This window comes from Sceloporus occidentalis, unplaced genomic scaffold (assembly GCF_023333645.1).
Source record: "Sceloporus occidentalis isolate IW3139 unplaced genomic scaffold, rSceOcc1.0.p SCAF_447, whole genome shotgun sequence".
In the NCBI taxonomy this organism is placed as follows: Eukaryota; Metazoa; Chordata; class Lepidosauria; order Squamata; family Phrynosomatidae; genus Sceloporus; species Sceloporus occidentalis.
Genome location: NW_028317427.1, coordinates 249,306 through 265,601, shown reverse-complemented (window position 1 = coordinate 265,601; position 16,296 = coordinate 249,306).

The window sequence follows — 16,296 nt, the reverse complement described above, 5'->3', positions numbered from 1 at the left end:
TTCCAAACACAAATTGGAATTCTCTGAGCATTCTCTTTCCTCGTAGCTTTGCCAACGTGGAGTCCATTGTCTGACTTCACAATGATGGGGAATTAACATGACATTTGCATGGTGGCGGTGGAATACATTAATAATATAATTCATGACCGTACGAACGTGTCCATCATCCTACCCCCACCTATAATCAGCGACACAGACACGCTCCATGATGAAATGCTCCCCGCAGGATCCTCGCAGCGGTCGGCGGCCAATTTCAACGTCAAATTTAGTTTTGAAATTCTTCCGACAAAGCTGTAATGCTTACCAATTAATTACCACAAATGTCAATTAAAAATCTTCCAAATATTTGGGAAGATTAAACTTCAATTAAAATGATTACGTTAAACAAAGGAGATACAACATCGGTTTAATGAGTTCCGCTGAAGGTGACAGCGTCTGGTGAACTATTGACGGGAACGCTAAAAAAAAAGTAAAGTGATTTCTACCTTTGTCTCTCTTGTTTTCCTAATTAACAAAAATGTTATTTTCTGTTCATCTGGAGCCTTACTAGACTCGTAAAGATTTGGTCTTGAGTCTGTGTTCAATTGAGCTTCCTAAACCCTTACCATAAACTTACTAATACCGCTCAGACCCAATATAGTATATGTACGCATGTAATACACGCCACTTAACATTCCATGTGCACACATTACATGTTCCATAAACCCATATTCTAATCTAGATTATAAAGCACACCTTTAATAAGGATAATGTATAAAACCAGCAGGGATAGGGAGGCTCAGACCAGCCAACTGGGCCAACTTCCGGTAGGCGAGTGGCGCCAATGACCTACCGCTAACGTCCTGTGCCGAATACAAAAAGCTTTTAAAAGCATGAAATGTGGCCGCGGTCACAAGGATGTTGTTTAGCAGCTGCTGGCCTTAAAGTGCCAGGGCCGATTTAAATCCCTAGTATAGCCAATGAATAATATTTCACTCTTTTATATGTGAGATTCTGGCGTCGGCGACTCAATTTATCCCAGCTGAAAAGAAAAGAAAAAAAGTCCAAAAAAAATAAATAAAATAAAATAAAAGCCATCACCCCTGAATAAATTGTACTGGGATTTTTCACGCTTCTCCCACAATGCAAAATCTTCTAAAAAGCACCGAAGCACACAATTACATAATGAAAAGCAATAAAATCGACTTTCCAACATGCTTTTCTAAATGTATATCTAATATTGTCATAAAAAGCAAACGCTTATGTGCTGATTCCAGATCAATTCCGTAATAGACTTGGGAAGACCTGCGGAAATATATATTTTGCATTATTTATTTTTTTATTTTTTATTAAAGATTCGGTTCTTTACTGATTACATGTACTTTTAAAGGAAATTTTTAATTAGTAAGTGATGCTTCTGAAACAATGAAGGATTGCTTATAATTCTCCTAAGAACGCATAGCGGCGATGATATACCCCAGAAACGCGTGGGTCTTAATTACTTTTAAAGAATACGGAGTCTTCTCCAGCACTGTGCATTTCAGTATTCGTAGTTAAACTGTTTGGTGTTTGGGTGGAAAAAAGTTAAACCAAAAGAAGCAGACTTCTCCGTGATCTATTTACTAACACACCAAAATGGCGCCTTGTTCTTGGACGGTTATTGGTATCAGGATGGACCTGATGAAAAACTTCCTTGACTCACCAGTTTTAATGCAGATTGTTTGAGATCTCTGGAGCCTTCGGAGTTCCTTGTCCAATCTACGGGGGTCTTAAGAATTCCGATAAACTCATCAGGAACTCAAGAGCCCCCCCCCCGAGTTATCTCAGAGAATTAGACACTGAGGATCATGTATCTTCTCCATTATAACCAACGTGAAGTATCTGAGTTGACCATGAGAAGTAAGTCTTCACAGTTTCGTTACTCCTAACTCTAGTATATGGGTCTGTTCCATAGTGGCAGTTCTCAGTTGCCCGACCTCTATACCTTTTGCGTATCCTTGGACCGTATGTAGAACAAGATCCTCTTCCCGTCCACGTTCATGATCTTCTAGAAGTCTCAGCAGCTGTACGTCGGCCTCACCAAAAAGCGAGTGAACATACGAACATTCCAAATCCGAATGTCAAAGCATTTGAAATATTTGGTCAATGGACCACCTAAGAATGTTCAACTACCAAAAAAAGAAAATGTTCACCAAATTATTCATACCTGGAGACCTCCACTCACACACTCTATGGGACTCCATAGGGCCAGTTGTGCCAGGGGGTAGGGTAATAGGAAGAGAAGGGAGGCATTTAGTTCAATTGACACTGGCCAGCTCTTTGACACAGTCTAACACACACTATCAAGTTTAGATCCCATAGAATAACCAGAAAAAGGATCCAGCATTTGGCTTTTTACTCAACACACTCCCAAGTGGTCACCTGCGGAATTGCAAGAAAAAAAAATAACAATTTTGATTGTCCAAAAGGTACACAGAAGGACGAACCAACAAACTTTAAACCTAGAGGTTTTAAGGGCGCTCTGTGTATGTATTCAATGAATCCGATGTGAACAGAGTGCAGCATTAATGGATTTGGGTGATCCAGAAAAAAATATGAAAAAAATACCCAGAGGATCCAGAAAGAAATGGATCCACTAAATGGCAGCGAGCCTGGGAGACAAATTAGCCTTTAAAGTGCTTCTGTTCCCAGTGGCAGTTAAGATGGTTGAGAAGACTGATGCCGGGTGATATATGATGAATAACGTCGTCCTGATGTGAATTGTAAGAAGAATAAAAATAAATTCCTCTCTGTCATTATTTTTATGGTTTTGTCACGGACTAAACACTTGATTCAGAGCAATCAGTTATACCGCGTTCATATCTGCTCCCGTAACGCTACCCGATAATGTACGTTTCATGTTCTTTGTAAAGACAAGAAACATCCGTAGCGGCTCCGCATTCATCTCGTTCGTGCCTCTGGTTTATCGCTGGAAATCACCTTTTCTTGTTCCCGCAGTTTAAGATTTACAGAAAATATATCACCGGCTCTTTATAAAGTGAGGGGGATAAAGTAAATGCAGAGAACACTCTGAGGGTATCTCTCAAGCATGGGGGCTCGAGGCATGAACCCCACTCGGTCCTACCTAACTTGGTCAAAAGCTTTGGGTTGTTCTTGTTTTTTAAAGAAAATCCAATTTTATCCATTAAAATAATGTGAAATGGATCAGAAATCCAGCGCAGACGGGGTTAATGTTGTAAATGATTATTGTAGCTGGAAACGGCTGATTTTTTTTTAATGTAATCTCTTCATAGGTGTACAGAGGTTCTTTATCACTCCCATCACTCCTGTCTTCCAATGGCCCTTTATCACTCCCATCACTCCTGTCTTCCAATGGCATGTTGTGTTTGCTGATCCAAGTTTAAGTTTAAAAGGCTAATTGATGGTTAGAAAACCCTTTTGCGATTATGTTACAGCCAGAAATTGCCTTGTTTTCCATGAAAACAGCTCAGTGACCCCAAACTTTTGATCCGTAGTTCAAAATATTTAGTTCTCCCCTCTTCTACCAAATGCGTCTTTGTCTGTTAACTCAAGAATTTTATTTGCTCTCCAATAAAAAATTTACAAAGGTTTATTCAGTTGCTCTTAAAAAAAATAAATAAAAACACTTATTCCAAACCGGCACGGAACGTGTATCTTCACGCTACGACACCCTTCCAGATTTTTTGGATAAGGTTAGCACTTGCAGGTTTATCACTTGTAAAGGCTCAGGTGCGTGCCAGCATTCAAAAAGCAGCCGTACGCGGAGCAGTAAAGCCCCCCCCCCTGCCCCTCCGAGGCACCTGTTTGTTTTAAAACGTTCTAGAATTTTCATTTCCTAGAACCCTGCTGGCTGCGGCCGTATCCCAAATATTTTCTTGGGCAGGAGTCAATGTGTAATTGTTACTTCGAGCGAGGAGGAAATCTTTTTATTTTATTTTTTTTTTAAAGCCTGCACTTTAATCGGAAAACCTCATAATACTTTTTAATCCAGTATCCAGAAAAATGATATATATGAGAGCCACCTGCCCCATTTTTTTTTTTAACCTTTTCTTGTACTGACGGTGTTCTCTCTGAGCCGGGGCACAGACACTGAATATTATATATAGAAGAGGACGGAGAGTTTTTTCTCTTTCTTAAATAAATGGCCATGACGTTTTAGGTACTATCTATAATAGTTATTACTGCTATCGTTTAGCAGATAAAACCTCTTGGATGCTTCCGCTTCCCAAGGAAACTATAACTGGATTTCTTGATGTCGCTGGCGGACTGAGCTGTAGATACAAAGTATCTTGGAGTAATTTCATAGCGGATCTGTATGATTTGGAAGAGATGAGCGAGGGGGATGATGGGAGAGAAACATTTCAATACGTAAAGGGACGTGTATTTAAAAGAAGGAGAAAAGAGGGTCAGAGGCTGAGATGGAATGGAAAGAAGTTTTGCTTTACTGAGATGGTGGTGGATAAGTGGAGCAGCCTCTCAGCAGCAGGGGTAGAGGGTAATACATTGAGGGGATTTAAACATGCATGGGATAGGCATACGGCTCCTGAGTCTAAGACGAGACCAACGACTGATTAAGGTTTGAGTCTTTACAGCAGGAAAAACAGGGCAGACTAGACGGGGGCCGAATGGGGCCGATCTGCCGGCGGGTTCTAGGTGAGTCTATCAGGGACAGTAGGGATATTAAAAGATTCTACTTAATGTCCCAGATGATATACGGTTGGAAGTGCGGTTGTGGTTCCTCTGTATGATCGTAAAATTTCTCGTGCAATTCAGTGTATAGGTCAAAATTGCATTGGTTATCACATAAACGGTTAATAAGTGAAAATACAGGTGAAATCTTCCTTTAGTGCAATTAAGGGGTTTTCGTTAACATTTGGTTATTGTTATGCGTCTCAGAACAATGATTTCAGTTCGTAACATTGTCACAATATGTTACATTTTTTCCGCGAAACCACATTTATCTTTTTTTTTTTTTTTTCCTTTAAATATAATCGTGAAGAAATAAATGACAGTTTCCAGCGGCTCTTTGGAGAAAGATGATTTACTCCGCGGTTTAAAAAAAAAAAAGGTAATATGTAAATATTGTTGCGTGTAGGATGTCCTTTCTCTCCTGTAATTACCGTGCCAAATTTAAAAAGGCATAAGCTTTTAGTATGTAACACATTTGCATAATGCCTGCGTGTCAGACTTTTAATTTTAACAGTTCAGCTCCATTGTCATGCAAAGTAAGGGCAGGGAAAAAAAAATCTGCATTTTCCAGAGGTGACGACAGGAGCGCGAATGCAAAGCCAATGTGTTTTGGTCAAATTGTCTTTGATCTAAATGATGTTAAAGAAATACAAAGGAGCCATTAGTCGCAAAAAGCGTAAATTCGCAGGCAGACGAGAATAAAAACACAGGAATTATAACTGCAAATATTAATACGTTTTTCTCTACTTCCAGCCAGCGTTAAAGGGAGAGAACTATGCATGGTATTATTGCGCATAAACCCCAGCGCTGTATACAGTAATAACCCCCCAGCGCTGTATACAGTAATAACCCCCAGTGCTGTATACAGTAATATAACCCCCCAGCGCTGTATACAGTAATATAACCCCCCAGCTCTGTATACAGTAATATAACCCCAGCGCTGTATACAGTAATATAACCCCCAGCGCTGTATACAGTAATATAACCCCCCAGCGCTGTATACAGTAATATAAACCCCAGCGCTGTATACAGTAATAACCCCCAGCGCTGTATACAGTAATATAACCCCCAGCGCTGTATACAGTAATATAACCCCCCAGCGCTGTATGCAGTAATATAAACCCCAGCGCTGTATACAGTAATAACCCCCCAGCGCTGTATACAGTAATATAACCCCCAGCGCTGTATACAGTAATATAACCCCCAGCACTGTATACAGTAATATAACCCCCAGCACTGTATACAGTAATATAACCCCCAGTGCTGTATACAGTAATATAACCCCCAGCGCTGTATACAGTAATATAACCCCCAGCGCTGTATACAGTAATATAACCCCCAGCGCTGTATACAGTAATATAACCCCCAGCGCTGTATACAGTAATATAACCCCCAGCACTGTATACAGTAATATAACCCCCAGCACTGTATACAGTAATATAACCCCCAGTGCTGTATACAGTAATATAACCCTCAGCGCTGTATACAGTAATATAACCCCCAGCGCTGTATACAGTAATAACCCCCCAGCGCTGCATACAGTAATATAACCCCCCCAGCGCTGTATACAGTAATATAACCCCCCAGCGCTGTATACAGTAATATAACCCCCCAGCGCTGTATACAGTAATATAACCCCCAGCGCTGTATACAGTAATAACCCCCAGCGCTGTATACAGTAATATTACCCCCAGCACTGTATACAGTAATATATCTCCCAGTGCTGTATACAGTAATATACCCCCCAGCGCTGTATACAGTAATATAACCCCCAGCGCTGTATACAGTAATATACCCCCAGCGCTGTATACCGTAATATAACCCCCAGCGCTGTATACAGTAATATACCCCCAGTGCTGTATACAATAATATACCCCCCAGCGCTGTATACAATAATATACCCCCAGCACTGTATACACTAATGTACCCCCCAGCGCTGTATACACTAATATACCCCCCCAGCGCTGTATACAAAAATATACCCCCCAGCGCTGTATACAATAATAACCCCCAGCGCTGTATACAGTAATTAAACCCCCAGCGCTGTATACAGTAATAACCCTCAGCGCTGTATACAGTAATATAACCCCAGCAGCGCTGTATACAGTAATATAACCCCAGCGCTGTATACAGTAATATAACCCCAGCACTGTATACAGTAATATAACCCCCAGTGCTGTATACAGTAATATAACCCCCAGTGCTGTATACAGTAATATCCCCCAGTGCTGTATACAGTAATATATCCCCCAGTGCTGTATACAGTAATATATCCCCCAGCGCTGTATACAGTAATATAACCCCCAGCGCTGTATACAGTAATATAACCCCCAGCGCTGTATACAGTAATATAACCCCCAGCGCTGTATACAGTAATATAACCCCAGTGCTGTATACAGTAATAACCCCCAGCGCTGTATACAGTAATATAACCCCCAGCGCTGTATACAGTAATATAACCCCCCGGCGCTGTATACAGTAATATAACCCCCCAGCGCTGTATACAGTAATAACCCCCCAGCGCTGTATACAGTAATATAACCCCCCAGCAGCTCTGTATACAGTAATATAACCCCCCAGCAGCGCTGTATACAGTAATATAACACAACACTGAGCTAATGCTTTATGGCAATGCTAATGAGGTCCATTTATCTATAGACTCTCATTAGTCAGAAAGTCCAGCTGAGTGATTAAGACTGAGCCTTTCTATTGAATAAGGAGTCGGGTTGTTTGTCTATTAGATTAGGATAAGATAACAGAGCGAGAACAAATGGCTGATATGAAGCAGCCCAACAATCTCAGCAGCACTAATAGTCCATACATTCAAAGAGTCTGACAGAACTACAACTGTCCGACTACGGCAAACACACCTTTATTTACTTTAGGGTTTAGGGTGGCAATAAGAAAACGTTTAATATATTACACCATTCTTAATAAATAGATAAGTTTTTCTTTCATAAAGCTGTTCTGGTAAAGTTTGGGTAAATAATAATTAGTTACAGAGTGTGGCTATTCTCAGAAATCACATATTCTCAGACAGAAAGTGTTTTATTGTGAGAACATTCACCATATGCTGATTACACGCGGTGTGAGTTTTATATCGGGTGGTCATTTGCACCCTGACTTTGTGAGTATATAGAATTTACAGTATCTAATTCTATATGTATATACACAAATATACTGTATATGTGTGTGTATATATAAATAAATTATTATTATTATTATATTATATATATATATCCGTAAAACAAATCAACTCAGGTTTTTTTTCTTTCAAAATAAAAAAGCCTTATTAATTTAAATTCAAATATTTAATCAACATATATATATATATATATATATATATATATATATATATATATATATATATATATTTACACTACTGTTCCGTTTGCATTATATCCATATATATATAAATATTTACACTACCGTTCAGAAGTAGTTTTTCGAAAGATGTTTTACCTTTAGCGCAATGTTCTGTAAAAGAACGTTCTTTAACCTTTGCATAATCTTTTGTTCGGGGATCAAATGGTCGGCATCCTGCCCCAGGGATTTGGAAGGTCTGATCTGAACGTGTTGTTTGAAATTTACCATTACTCCTTCAAATACCTCATTTTTTTTTTTTACCTTTGTCAACTGATGTGCGGTTGTCACATAAATAAACATATGTTCAGGCTTTACATTTAAAAGGAGAAGCTTGGCCCCTTTCGAGGTCACCGGGGGTCACTTTCTGCTCCTCGCCAAAGACAATAGCTGTAAATATTTGTAAATTAACACTTTCCAGTTCTAGAATCCTCAGGTAGCCGGCGGCTTTCAGGCTCTTGTTTGACGAAGACGGCGTCGGCTCTGTAGAAGGAAACATTGATCTGTGTGTTTTATGCTCTTTTATAAGTTAAATATTTACTCAGCTATAAAGCTGCTTTTTTTTTTTATTGAAGGCTGTTTGTTCTGATACAAGGAAAACCGTGGACGTTCCCCGTGCCAAACTCAAGGCTGAAGATGAGCCACGGTAGACTAAGTCCAAATCTCCTTCCCCAACCAACTCCAGCCGAAAAGATATTTAATGCAAATATTATGTCCACTTACGTTTCTATATGTCTAGGGGTCGACCGGCTGATGTGGAACTTCTTCCGGCTGTCTACAATGGACACGCCGCCATTACTTTAACCCTTTAAAGTCATCTTACGTTCGTCTTGATACATTTTAAGAAAACCTTTTTTTTTGTTCCATTTGCTTTTCTAAAGAAAGCCTCCCATCACCTGCGACTTGTTTGGCGACAGCGCTGAGCTCCGCAAACAATAACCCTCCATCTGTACATCGATCTTCAAAATAGTAAAAACTAACACGCTCCTTAGTTCGACCTTGGAACTTTTATTGTTGGTACATCTGCCCGTCCAATATGTCACATTTCCTCAAAACCCCAAATATGTCACATTATGGACGTAAAAATTGAAATTAATGCTGTGTGTTATTATTATCAATAGGGGGGGGGATTAGCCAAGAGGGCTCCACAAGCCATTGGCCATTAAAAGGTTAATAAACCCATTCATTTCAATTTTTTTTAAAAAATATGGAGTTAATTTAAAGGCAGCTTTAATTTATGCCGGCGCCTTGATTTGTGTTGCTATGGAGAATCGAATCTTGTCATTTGACGAGAAAAGTCACCCGTATATGACAGTACTTTATCGTGTCTTCCCAGGGAAGGAAATGTCAAAATTGAGAGCAAAGGGAAAAAAAAAAAAAATTAAAGCCTTGAGACAGCAGAATTTTTTTTTTATTTCGTTTTTTTTTTTTTTTATTATTATTCAGCTATCATATCCGGTCTGATAATAGCAACTTGCGGAAAATAAATAACGTTCCTCGAGCAAAATCAAATATTTCCCTGTTGGAATGGACAGGTCTCTTTGTGACTGTCAGCGCTGTGAAGTCTGGCAAGAAATAGCATTATTAGATAAACTTGCAGTGCCCAAATCCAATTTTCTTTTCATTATATTGTCAAAATAATTATACCCGTGTAATTTGGGTAAGGGAAGGCAGAACAAGTGAAACGGGCGATTATAAAGTCTAGCCTCGCGCTTTCTGCATTCTTTGGGTGTGTGCGTACGAGGAGCTGAGCGTCGTTTGGTAATATATATAATCTTTGCTATGGAAGAAGCCAAATTCCAACAGTTACACTGTCGAGAACAGTCGACGGTTTATTTCTACGATGATGTAATAGTAAAGTAAATTGGAAAGGCGTCTTTCCGTATTCAGAGATGTTAATGAGCACATAGCAAATAATTAAGGATCTATTACTTTTCCTCAAGGGTTATCTACTAATTCCATGAACATTCTGAGTATAATAAAATGGTATTTGAAAGCCTGGCCAATATCATTAATATATATATATATATATATATATATATATATATATATACAAAAACAATCCATATCTCAACAGAACTAGTTATGTTTGAAATACTGTGTTGGGTTCTTTGTTGTTATACGGAATTCTTTTTCTATTAGACATCATGGATCCTATGTGTCCTACAGGAACCCTCCCTTCTTGTAAAAAAAATATAAAAAAATGAAATTAAACACAAGGAGAGTTACTACTTTCTACTTCTTAGTAATAAAAAAACAAACTTGGGGTTGTACACCCAATGCAGCTACGGTCTCGGTGTCTCAGCAGGTTCATGGAAGATTACAGAGAACTTATGCTTTAGTTCCCTTCCAGGTCTCAGTGAGGTCTATTTTCTTTTATAAAGAACTGTAGCTTTCGCCACCCCACAGACCTATTTTCCCCCTGCTGAGTTGTTTATATTGTGTCTTCATTTTTCAATCACACGTACGTCATAGTATCAATTACCCGTTTCATGCATAAAGTGGACCTGTCACCTACACCGATTCCAGACTTGTTAAATGTTTCCAGTTACACCTTCCATGCCTTATGTGAATTCTTCAGGCATTCTAATAATTATTGAGATGCTTCGTTGGCTGTACAGGGACCACTTTCTTACTTTATCAAAGTCTCCCTCATTGTTGAGAGCCTCACATGTTCTGGGCAGCCAATGAGACGGCAGTGCTCAAAGATCCTGTCATAACTATTCAAAATGGCAGCCTTGACTGGCACATTCAACGATGAAGGCTACTATTCCGTGAAGTTACCCTAAGCTGTAGAATGTGTTGTTTTAGTGATTCTATTGAGTTATCGGGTTGTATAGGTCAAGTTTAAATCGACAGATGTGCAGTACCATCAGCCAATCAAAGCTGAGACGAGAGCCGACATATATATATATATATATACATACGGAGACACAAAAGTGTTATATTTTTTTGGCAATGTTTGATTTAGTTTTGGCGTGATACAGAAAGAAAAAAAAAACAAAAAACACTTGGATCTTTTGTCATTTTGTTTCTACCCAGAATCTAGATCAAGATTAAAATGCTTCTCTCTTTTTTTTTTTTTTTTGTGAACAGCAACATTAAAGGCTCCCAAAATCAAAGCCATCTTCATCCAAGCAGGTTTATACGATTTGAAATAAACCTTTTCAGCTCCATAACCTTGATTGGGTACAATCTTTAAAAAGGCCTGCTAAATGAGGCACAAAAGAGGGGGGAAAAAAAGAAAAAGTCAGCTTTTGTTGATGGTGAATAATGTTAAAGTGCCGTTATTATAACTGAATTGGAGGAACGTATGTAGTAAGTGTAACAAGTACCTAATATCTTAATGATTGAAATGTTCTGTGGAATACTTAAAGGTCAACGAAAACAGAATACAAAAAAAGTGCAAATAATCAAAGTCTAAGCTGCTTCTTTCAACGCAAAAGGATGTTTGGATTCTCCTCCTTGTTGATTGTATGAAGAGTTGCCAAAATAAGATTTTATCGTGGCAAACCGGCTCATCCAGTTTACAAACCCATACTAAGTATATTACTCGTTGGTTTTGCCCCCTGACCTTGCCTTTTTTATTTTGGGTGGGGGGACAGAAATTTTACTCATAAAATCATCCTTAATTTCCATAATCTTATCATTAATGGGGAGTAGGAATAGCCACCCATAGTCCGATATTTGCCAGGGCAACGTCCCGACGACTGTACTAATGTGGCGGCTGTTCGCTGTGTGGCGTAGAGTTCTCAGGTATGGTAATAACCGTATGGTAGAATGACTGGTATTTTAGTTTTTTTGGAACAGATCATAACCCTCAAAAAGGAGAAGACTTCAGGCTTCTATCCCAGGGCAATCCCTTTATTGCCCTATAGGAGGAATGATTACTCCTTGCTCCTGCTCTGCTCCTCTTGTTTTGCCCCTCGACCCCCTTTCCGCCCCTGTAGAAAGAGCCCCTGTTGACGGTCTGCAGGAAGACGTCGGGATCCCCTGATCCGGTAAATCCAACACTGTGTAGCATTGAGCCAAAAACATACATTAGGTGTAGAATAATAGATATTCTGACACCTGAACTCCAATAAAAACGACACCAAGAATCTTCCAGTAAAATTAGCATTTTAAACATAATTACAGTGACAAAGCCTATATTTATGATCCTTGAATCCCCTTTTATTATTATTATTATTATTATTATTAGAATGTTTAGGACACTGTAGAACAGAGTAGCTCATAACCTAAGCAGGATTTCAAATTTCTTTTTTTTTTTTTTCTTTTTTTTTTAAATGTATTTTATTTATTTATTTTTTTGGAAAAAAAAGTGACAAAATAGTAGGCCAGATCGCATGTTCTTGATGCTGGCAGTTTCCCAAAATTCTTTTCAAAACCTAACGTTAGTAAATGCCATCCAACAATATGTCAAACGCTCTATCTGCACAGAATACATAGCTCTGTATTTTTATATTTCTCCAACTACTATTTATACACAGAGGAGAAATATGTTATCTTGGTTAATACGCACTTTGTGGTTCGCAGGAAAACCGGCGTAAAAACCTTCTCCCTGCGCACATGCGCAAATAGCCATCGGTGTTTGAATCAGGTTCTTATGTACTAAAGAAATATGTAATCTTGGGGAACGTTGTAACATTATACATCGGACTAATTAAATGTTCTCAGTTTAATTGGCGAGACTGCAAACATTCTATAAGGTCAGAGTTCTAAGAATAGTTACAATAGGAAGTATTTGTGAGACTTGAGGGTGCGTTAGGAATATTCCGGCACTACTGGTGACTGAAAAAACTGAATGTTATTCTATGAAACTTCAAAACTTCGATTTAAGAGGAGATGAGGACCAATTGGTGTGAAGAAAAACCCCATCTTATTGCTTTCGTGTACAGATGTCTGCTCTTGGTATTCTTCAAATAGCCACCCATGGTCATATCTGGGAGCTCTCTGGGTTTGACCCGGAATCTCCGGGTGAAAGGCTGCTTTCCAGGGTCTCCAAGTCACTTTTCACTTTTTCTCCGAGCAGAGAGCGGCATTTAGCCGTGCCCGCTCCTCACCCACTTTCCATCCTACTCAAGATGGAGATACTCCACCCCACGCAGGGCTAGTCCCACCCTATACAGGGTAACCCCACATATTTGGAGCCCTTCTTTCTCTAGACACCTCTCCCCCAACAGAAGAAGAATTGCTCCAGATAGCTGCCCTGGGACGATCCATATTTGCCCCTACCATGTCTGCTAGATTTCTATTCCATATACCCCCAAATTAAATTGAGGCACAAAAAATTCCTAAAGTTACCCCATGCCATTTTCTTTTTAATTACAAGTAGCTTTTTATTGTCCCCGTCATTAAGATAAAAATGTTACTATGTTCTGATCCTTAATATGTAGCATTTATCACGTCAACAGTTTATATGTCAAAACTTTCTCGGTACAAACTTTGGAAAATAATGTATTTTTATCACTCACAGCTGGGCAAAAGACGGACCTCCAAATCGTTATTAGTTTTCATTGATAAAATTCCCTTAAGCAACGCAGGGAATAATATGAATACATTATTAACACTCTGAAATTTGTGAAAGTTTTAATACACATACTCAAATTAAATATTTTTTGACATAATATATTATTAATACAAAGTAATTAAAATAAAAATATATATTATTACTATTAAATAATATTTACATACATTTGAATTTGGGTTCCCTTTCTTTTAATATTCCTTTCTTTTTTGTTTAATTAATAATTTATATTTCATAAAATTGTATTAACCCCCCCTTTATAAAATTGGATTTTTAGCATTGCTTTGACTATATATCCTAACCTGAACTATAATTTTTTTCTGTAGATCATTTTTATTTTCCACATTTTTTAAAGAATCACAAAAAAAAAGTTGCAGCGCATTTATTTCCAATTATAAGGGCTAAATATTTACCTATTTAGCTACAGTGTTAGTTAATGAATCAGAGTATCCTTCAGAGGTGTGCACTTTCATTAGAAGAAAGCCAGTTAAACATAATAATAAAGCCAGCACGTTTCATGCTTCAATAACGCCTTTTCTTCTAAATAAATAAATAAAAATACTATTATTTTTATTATTTTATTTTTAGTGATTAAAAAAAAAAATATACGAAATAAGAAACCTTTTCATCACCTTAACGTTATTTCCATAATGCCCAGAGGATTTAATACAGAAGTATTATGATGATTAAAAAAAAGAATGATAATAAAAAAAGAAGTTGAAAGGAATGTTCATCATTATAAAGACTCTATAAGATGCCCATTATACGAGTGGGCTTTTGTTATTCACAGGCGAAAGAAGCCTGTGTTGAGGTTTATCTTGACTTTCATCTTAAGAAGTAGTCACATGCGTAATGTTCAGAATGATTTGAATTATGTTTCATAGGATGTTTTACAAACCCCTTCCTTTTTTTTATATAAAAGGGTCTGAGTCGTTAACACCAGGTTCTTAAGATCTGATAGACGGAATATTCCTTCGCACAAAGAAATGTTCTTGACCGGCCAGTATGCGCATGGTTTCTACCCGGCATGCCATAGTTGGCTTCATGCAGAACACAGACAGACCACAGAAGAAGGCAGCTGCGAGTATATTTAAACTCGAGCCATTGAACTGGAATAAAACTGCATTGATCGGGGGGTGGGTTGGATTGCAGACTTAGACTGAAAGATGTAAGAAGAAGACTACAAGTACATGAACACAAGATAGTCAACGTTTTTGCTTTTAGTTCAAGGTTCTGTTGAGCGTCTGAGATATTTTAGGGCTCGGGATGCAATCAAGAACATGGGCAGAATCTAGAATTGCAATGGCTATGCTTTCCATCGATGGAGGTTGGGATCTTGTCTTAGATGACACCAAGGCCTGATTAAGGTCTGAGTCTTTACAGGAGGAAAAACGAGACTAGATGGGCTGAATACGTCTGATCTGTCAACCAGTTCTATGTTTCTATGTAAGGTTCTAGAACAGGTTCCTGCACTTGAGTCAACTAATGTAGAGTTGATAGAATTGTATGTTTCTCATGTTCTTCTCCATTGAAATGTTTTCTTTAATAAATCAAACCAGTAATTTTTGTTAGATACTTTCTTTGGGGACAGGGAGTCCTTAGAACATGATATCGATACATTAGCGATCTCACATTTCTCCAGAAATGGAAAAGTACAATTTCACAATGTTTCTCCAAGGTACCGGAAGAAATCTGCTTCATGGTCTCAGTGGAGAAAACGGGGAGCCGGGTTTAACAACATAGCGGCTTTGGTGGATGTCAGTGCCGGGTTTGGTTTTGCATTTTCTAAAGGATGATAATTTTAAGAAGAAATACAGTATTTTCCAAATCTCATGTCAGATATTATATGTTTTTCAATATTTATGCGCCAAATTTTGTTAAAACGTCACTCGAACCTCCCAATTAATTGGTCGCCAGTTATTACATTTCTGCTGCTGTAAAATGAGCATTTTTTACTTATGTTCTAAAAATTACACAAACAGTAGCTTTTAGTAATATTTTTAAAAGCTAAGACCTGTTCTAGTTGTTGCGTGTCCAAATGGTATTGGGAATTCTTCCAGGGATACATTGTATACAGTACAGTGTTTACCTTATAACAATAAGACTGAAATACTTCCCCGTGGTGGCTGCATGTTGCTTGGTTGATTGTTTTGCAGAGCAAAACTGAAAATAATTTTGTTTTCATTTAAAGTTAGAAAAAAAGCCTCCACGGGATAAAATTTGTAGAAAAAAAAGAAACCTCCTACGTATTGGGCTGAATTTATTAATATAGTTGAGATTTGACAAGAGATGCGAGTACGTGTAGTATTCTGTGATTTATCCAATATCATTTTGGTTTACTGTTTATCGTTCTTATTCCAGAGGGGTGTAAGATCTTTTGCTGCGCCTCATTTTACGCCTGCTCCGAAAGGGTCTTCTCCGACAGTGGGGTCTGTGCACCGAGGGTCTTAAATCTTCAACGCTGTTGGAAAGAAGAAATGGCCCTCGAGATTATTATTTCAGTGGGGCCAAGAAATATGCCCAGGGTACTGTCGATACCCTTCCTTGTCCTCCAAAAAAAGGCTTATACCGACCTTGTCATTCTTGTATAGACAGAACATATGGGCCATATTGGTCATGCCAAAAGGGTGGGATCAAGCGGGTGCGTTGACATTCCCGAGGACCTTGGGTCTCCTGCAGCGCTAGACTGGCGATGATGAGGCGTCCCCTGGCACTTT